Source organism: Physeter macrocephalus, chromosome 7, assembly GCF_002837175.3.
Source record: "Physeter macrocephalus isolate SW-GA chromosome 7, ASM283717v5, whole genome shotgun sequence".
Lineage (NCBI taxonomy): Eukaryota > Metazoa > Chordata > Mammalia > Artiodactyla > Physeteridae > Physeter > Physeter macrocephalus.
Window position 1 is genome coordinate 23,849,227 of NC_041220.1, and position 8,427 is coordinate 23,857,653.

An 8,427-nucleotide genomic window follows, 5' to 3' on the forward strand; every position below is an offset into this window, starting at 1 on the left:
CCGGACGCGCAGGCTCCGGACGCGCAGGCTCCGGACGCGCAGGCCCAGCGGCCATGGCTCACGGGCCCAGCCGCTCTGCGGCATATGGGATCCTCCCGGACCGGGGCCCGAACCCGCGTCCCCTACATCGGCAGGCACACTCTCAACCACTGTGCCACCAGGGAAGCCCTCTCTATCGTCTTTGAACTCTTGCAGCACTTGGGTCCTCTCTCAGGACCCAATCTGCATCCTGTTTAATTGTTATGCACATAGAGTTGATCCCTGAACAACATGGGGGTTAGGGGCACCAACCGTTTGGGCAGTTGAAAATAACTTCACAGTTGGCCCTGTGTAGCCTCCATTCCTCTGTAGCCTCGGTACCACATCTGTGGATTCAACAAATCTTGGATGATGTACTACTGTAGTACATATTTATTGAAAAAAATCCACATGTAAGTGGATCTGTGCAGTTCAAACCCATGTTGTTTGAGGGTCAGCTGTATTTTATTTTAAATGTGACTGCTGCTTACTTTTTATTAAAAACTTTTTCTTGAAGTACAGTTGATTTACAATGTTGTGTTAGTTTCTGGTGTACAGCAAAGTGATTCAGTTATATGTGTATATATATTTTTCATATTCTTTTTCACTATAGGTTATTATAAGATATTGAATATAGTTCCCTATGCTATAGAGTAGGTCCTTGTTGTTTATCTGTTTTATATATAGTAGTTTGTATCTGCTAATTCCAAACTCCTAATTTATCCCTCCCCCTCCCCCATCATCTTTGGTAACCATAAGTTTGTTTTCTATGTCTGTGAGTCTTTCTTTTTTGTAAATAAGTTCATTTGTATCATGTTTTAGATTCCACATTATAAGTGATATCATATGATATTTGTCTTTCTCTGTTTGACTTACTTCACTCAGTATGATAATCTCTATGTCCATCCATGTTGCTGCAAATGGCATTACTTCATTCTTTTTTATGGCTGAGTAATATTCCATTTCATATATACATATATATATATATATATATATATATACCACATCTTCTTTGTCTATTCATCTGTTGATGGACATTTAGGTTGCTTCCATGTCTTGGCTGTTGAAAATAGTGCTGCTGTGAACATTGGGGTGCATGTACCTTTTCGAATTAGAGTTTTCTCTGGATATATGCCAGGAGTGGGATTGCTGGATCATATGGTAGCTCAATTTTTAGTTTTTTGAGGAACCTCCATGCTGTCTTCCATAGCAGCTGCACCAATTTACATTCCCACCAAAAGTGTAGGAGGGTTCCCTTTTCTCCACACCCTCTCTAGCATTTCTTGTTTATGGACTTTAATGATCATGTCTTACACATTTTCATATCATTTTCCCCACTGTGCATTTCAGGGTGGTTTGCAGATCAAAGGTATTGATTAAAACACAACCCTGTGGTACAACTGAGCTATAATCACAACTAACCACTACCTGCTACCATTTAAGCCAACACTACACACCACTCCAGGAAATCCAGTAGATAAAGAATGCAGGAGCATTCAGACTTCCCTTTTATGGTTTGTTTTCTAAAATTAGTGTCACACTCAGGCCATGGGAAGTAGAGAATTGCCAGGCTAAAGAGGAATATGTGCTATAATAATAGGAGTAGGAAGAGTATCCTCTGGGGGTATTACCAGCATTATAGCCATCAAGGCCTCTTTAGTTAACCTCAGTCTAAACTGGTCTCACGACTGCTATTAGCACAGAAAAGTAAACTTAGTAGGGACAGATGTTTCTAGTCTCATATCTGTGTAAGATCCTGAAGGTGGAAACAGTCTGAAAGATAATGGCTGTCGGTAAAATGCCAGATGTCCTGGCCCCTATTTTCTGTTTCAGGTTACTTAGGAATAAGTCATCTGAACCCAGGGTGAGTGTCGTCTGTTCAGCACAATTCGGGAAAATGACAGTACTGTAAGGCAGGGCTCCCCAACCCCCGGGCCGCGGACCACTATCGGTCCGTGGCCTGTTAGGAGCCGGGCCGCACAGCAGGAGGTGAGCGGCGGGCAAGCGAGCGAAGCTTCATCTGCGGTCCCCACCGCTCCCCATCTCTCCCCACCGCTCACATTACCACCTGAACCATCCCCGCCCCGACCCCGACCCCGTCTGTGGAAAAACTGTCTTGTGAACTTTTTTTTTTTTTTTTTTGCGGTATGCGGGCCTCTCACTGTGGCGGCCTCTCCCGCTGTGGAGCACAGGCCCCGGACGCGCAGGCTCCGGACGCGCAGGCCCAGCGGCCATGGCTCACGGGCCCAGCCGCTCCGCGGCATATGGGATCCTCCCGGACCGGGGCCCGAACCCGCGTCCCCTACATCGGCAGGCACACTCTCAACCACTGTGCCACCAGGGAAGCCCTCTCTATCGTCTTTGAACTCTTGCAGCACTTGGGTCCTCTCTCAGGACCCAATCTGCATCCTGTTTAATTGTTATGCACATAGAGTTGATCCCTGAACAACATGGGGGTTAGGGGCACCAACCGTTTGGGCAGTTGAAAATAACTTCACAGTTGGCCCTGTGTAGCCTCCATTCCTCTGTAGCCTCGGTACCACATCTGTGGATTCAACAAATCTTGGATGATGTACTACTGTAGTACATATTTATTGAAAAAAATCCACATGTAAGTGGATCTGTGCAGTTCAAACCCATGTTGTTTGAGGGTCAGCTGTATTTTATTTTAAATGTGACTGCTGCTTACTTTTTATTAAAAACTTTTTCTTGAAGTACAGTTGATTTACAATGTTGTGTTAGTTTCTGGTGTACAGCAAAGTGATTCAGTTATATGTGTATATATATTTTTCATATTCTTTTTCACTATAGGTTATTATAAGATATTGAATATAGTTCCCTATGCTATAGAGTAGGTCCTTGTTGTTTATCTGTTTTATATATAGTAGTTTGTATCTGCTAATTCCAAACTCCTAATTTATCCCTCCCCCTCCCCCATCATCTTTGGTAACCATAAGTTTGTTTTCTATGTCTGTGAGTCTTTCTTTTTTGTAAATAAGTTCATTTGTATCATGTTTTAGATTCCACATTATAAGTGATATCATATGATATTTGTCTTTCTCTGTTTGACTTACTTCACTCAGTATGATAATCTCTATGTCCATCCATGTTGCTGCAAATGGCATTACTTCATTCTTTTTTATGGCTGAGTAATATTCCATTTCATATATACATATATGTATATATATATATATATATATATACCACATCTTCTTTGTCTATTCATCTGTTGATGGACATTTAGGTTGCTTCCATGTCTTGGCTGTTGAAAATAGTGCTGCTGTGAACATTGGGGTGCATGTACCTTTTCGAATTAGAGTTTTCTCTGGATATATGCCAGGAGTGGGATTGCTGGATCATATGGTAGCTCAATTTTTAGTTTTTTGAGGAACCTCCATGCTGTCTTCCATAGCAGCTGCACCAATTTACATTCCCACCAAAAGTGTAGGAGGGTTCCCTTTTCTCCACACCCTCTCTAGCATTTCTTGTTTATGGACTTTAATGATCATGTCTTACACATTTTCATATCATTTTCCCCACTGTGCATTTCAGGGTGGTTTGCAGATCAAAGGTATTGATTAAAACACAACCCTGTGGTACAACTGAGCTATAATCACAACTAACCACTACCTGCTACCATTTAAGCCAACACTACACACCACTCCAGGAAATCCAGTAGATAAAGAATGCAGGAGCATTCAGACTTCCCTTTTATGGTTTGTTTTCTAAAATTAGTGTCACACTCAGGCCATGGGAAGTAGAGAATTGCCAGGCTAAAGAGGAATATGTGCTATAATAATAGGAGTAGGAAGAGTATCCTCTGGGGGTATTACCAGCATTATAGCCATCAAGGCCTCTTTAGTTAACCTCAGTCTAAACTGGTCTCACGACTGCTATTAGCACAGAAAAGTAAACTTAGTAGGGACAGATGTTTCTAGTCTCATATCTGTGTAAGATCCTGAAGGTGGAAACAGTCTGAAAGATAATGGCTGTCGGTAAAATGCCAGATGTCCTGGCCCCTATTTTCTGTTTCAGGTTACTTAGGAATAAGTCATCTGAACCCAGGGTGAGTGTCGTCTGTTCAGCACAATTCGGGAAAATGACAGTACTGTAAGGCAGGGCTCCCCAACCCCCGGGCCGCGGACCACTATCGGTCCGTGGCCTGTTAGGAGCCGGGCCGCACAGCAGGAGGTGAGCGGCGGGCAAGCGAGCGAAGCTTCATCTGCGGTCCCCACCGCTCCCCATCTCTCCCCACCGCTCACATTACCACCTGAACCATCCCCGCCCCGACCCCGACCCCGTCTGTGGAAAAACTGTCTTCCACGAAACAGGTCCCTGGTGCCAAAAATGTTGGGGACCGCTGCAGTAAGGGACTTTTATGGATCATCTATGACAGACGTTCTTCTCAAAGAGTAGCATGCACAAGAATCACCTGGAAACCCTGTAAATACAGATTGCCGGGCCCACTTTCAGAGTTTCTGATTCAGTAGGTTAAGGCTAGGATCCCAAAATTTGCATTTCTAACAAGTCCCAGATGATACTCCTGCTGCTACTGCAAGGACCTATACTTTGAGAATCACTATGTGATAGCATTCCACAGAATCATGGGTTAGACTTAGAAAAACATATAGATTACCTAGTTTATCCTCTTTGCCTAAACCATCCCAAGACACCTATTTAATAAAGACACCACATCCTCTGCCACCAGTGAGGGGGATTCCATTATGTCCCTTGGCCATTATATTCTAGAAGTTAACTGTATTTACAAAAGTTTGTCTCTTATATCCCTGAATATACCAAGACTAGCCTGATTAGTGGAAAAAGAGCTGTCAAGCTTCTAGGATTGTTCCCTAAATTGAGAGGCCCAGCTGCAGGCAAATGGGGTTTGTCACTTCCAGCAAGCAAAGCTTGTGATCCAACAAGAGGAACACAATCAGGTATATGGTACAGAGAAGTAGTAAGCATCCGATGGCCCAACATGGGCCAACAAGGACTGAAGTGGTCTTTTTTTTAAACTGCCCCTCCCATGGTAACAGTGCTTTGATTTTCCTTAGGGGAACATTCATCTATGCTTGCAGCTTCTCTCACGCAGAGTGGAGCTTCTGGGCCCACCTTATAACTCCTTCTCATCAATAGAAATTAGCACAAGGGATGTTCTGGGGCACGTGAGCCAGGCTTTTTGAGGACTGGTGACTTTTGTCTTCTCCCTCCTGGAGCCCAACTGCCATGCTGTAAGGAAGCCCAAGCCAGATTACTGAATGCTTAGAGGCTCTGTGGGGAGGAGCTTGAGGATGAGAGGGCTGGCCACGCTCCAACAGAATGCATCAGGTTGGGGGACCCCACAGGAAACCAGCAGAACATACCAGCTGAAGGGAGCCAACACCAGAATCATAAGACATAAAAAATTATTGTTTAAGCCACAAAATTAGGAATGGTTTGTGTTCCAGCCATTGACAACATGTGACCCAATCATCATATTTTGTGACTCTGCACACAGAGTTTAGTTCAGCACTTGGCTCAAGATGGTCAATGAGACTCAATTATGACACTTTCTAATATAGGTCTAAAGCTTCTAGGGCCATCTTGCCATTAGGAAGGCAACTGCCTGAGAATAAAGCCAATGCAAATGAAAGCAGAGCTAAGAGGATTTCATCTGATTTTCTGTCTGATCCAGTCATGCCTAGATCTATATTTATCTCAGGTCATTTTAGTTGCATGAGCCAATTCATTTCTTTCATTAAGTTAGTTTGTGCTGGGGTTCCTATCACTTGTAACTGAAAGAGTTTTGACTAATACAGGGATGCTAGCAGACGAGTAGAGAACGGTAGTAGGGGGTCTAGAAATAAGAGACAACCTGAAGGTTCAGACAGGTGCAGTCAGCTCCAGAAAATTACTACCAGCAAGGCTGGTATTCTGAAATCAGATTCCAGGCCCCAGGATCGCTGAGTATGGGCATGCCGGCTGTGTCCTATAAGGGGGGCCCTGCCGAGGTGAGGGCTGAAATCAGCACTTGCCCCAGGTGCACGCTGGTGCAGGACTGTGTCTGTTCAGAGCGAGGAAGCCATCTTATACTAAATCAGACAAAAGCTTCATGTAGGCTGGCTGAGCCTCACCAGCCCTGGAAGCAGTGGGACCAGAAGAGGTCCCAGTGAAAACTAGGAAGCAACATAGGTGACCACAGAGGGTACCTAGAAAAGAAGCAGAAATATTAACCTAGGTACCTGGAGTTAGCATCAGATCCTTTCCGCACCCTCTAATCTGGCACAGCTGCCTCCCACTGGCAAAATGTAATGAGAACACAGCTGGCCAGGTTGTCTGGGACAAGTAACAGACTTCTGGCTTTGATCACACCAAAGAGAGTTCAGAAGGGCATACAAAGACTGAGTGTCAGCAGATAGGCATTTTAGAAAGTCCAGGAACAAGGCAAACTAAACAGCATATTATAAGGGACATATATAAATTGATAAAAAAAAAGTATTCTAAAAAGCAAAGGAACAATAAGCACATAATTCAGGGGAGTAGTAAAATCAGCAAGAGGGTGGGAAAGGAATCCACTTTTGGAAGCAAAGGAATTGGGTAATGTTCCAATTATTGGCAGGTTGTCAGAGGACCCAACCATGTGATTAGAGGGTTGGAACTTTCAGTCCCACCCCTTAACTTCCAGGGACAGGAGAAGGGCTGAAGATTGAGTTCAGTCACCAATGGACAATTACTTAATCAACTGTGCCTATGCAATGAAACCTCCATAAAACCCAAAAAAGGACAGGGTAGGCAGAGCTTCCAGGCTGGTGAACAGGTAGAGATTCTAGGAGAGTGGTGTGCCTAGGGAGGGGCGTGGAAGCTCCCAGCCCTTTCCCCATGCTTTGACCTATGCATCTCTCCCATCTGGCTGTTCCTGAGTTATACCCTTTTATTACAAACTGGTAATCTAGAAAGTAAAATTTTTCTCTGAATTCTGTGAGCCGCTCCAGCAAATTAATCAAACCCAGGGAGGGGGTCGTTAGAACCTCCGATCTATGCTGGTGGGTAAGAAGCACAGGCAACAACCTGGACTTGTGATTGGGACTCGTGAAGTGTGTGTGTGTGGTGGGGGGGGGTGTCAGTCTTTTAGGATCTGACGCTACCTCCAGGTGGATAGTGTCAGAACTGAGTTGAATTAGGGTCACCCAGCTGTGTCTGAGAATTGCTTGGTGGAATTGATGGCCAGAACCGTACACATCTCCAGCACCCAAAAACCTTTTTAACTGTTTCCCCTTTACTATTCCTCCTATTTGGACAAAGCACCCATTCACCTAACTGATCCAGCCAGCCCTCCACATCTTTACGCTGTATTTTCAATAATGTTTCAATTACCAGTTCTAGTGTCAATTTAACAACTACTTTATAGATGGTGAGGAATATGATATATCCATATTATGTTAGGATGTGAGGGGCCATTTTTGCACACTGGAATGTAGAATGCATTCTTTGGTCCAAAAAGATATATGATAGGGAACCAAATAGCCTTTGACAGTGTTTGGGCTTTAGCCCAAGAGAGAATAAATGTCAAACTCAGTCCTCTAGGGGCTGTGAATAGTAATCCTACACAGTTCACTTGCTTATATGCTTGGATCCCTGTTCCCAGGAGATTTTCCCGAATGCCATCATTTTTTGAAAATTTAATTTTATTTATTTTTTTATACAGCAGGTTCTTATTAGTTATCTATTTTTTATACACATCAGTGTATACATGTCAATACTAATCTCCCAATTCAGCACCCCCCCACCCCCAACCCCCACCACTTTTCCCCCTTGGTGTCCATACGTTTGTTCTCTACATCTGTGTCTCTATTTCTTGTTCTCCATAGTGGCTGTATCAATTTACATTCCCACCAACAGTGCAAGAGGGTTCCCTTTTCTCCACACCCTCTCCAGCATTTGTTGTTTGTAGATTTTCTGATGATGCCCATTCTAACTGGTGTGAGGTGATACCTCATTGTAGTTTTGATTTGCATTTCTCTAATAATTAGTGATGTTGAGCAGATTTTCATGTGCTTCTCGGCCATCTGTATGTCTTCTTTGGAGAAATGTCTATTTAGGTCTTCTGCCCATTTTTGGATTGGTTTGTTTGTTTTTTTAATATTGAGCTGCATGAGCTGTTTATATATTTTGGATATTAATCCTTCATCTGTTGATTCGTTTGCAAATATTTTCTCCCATTCGGAGGGTTGTCTTTTCGTCTTGTTTGTAGTTTCCTTTGCTGTGCAAAAGCTTTTAAGTTTCATTAGGTCCCATTTGTTTATTTTTGTTTTTATTTCCATTACTCTAGGAGGTGGATCAAAAAAGATCTTGCTGTGATTTATGTCAAAGAGTGTTCTTCCTATGTTTTCCTCTAAGAGTTTTATAGTGTCCAGTCTTACATTTAGGTCT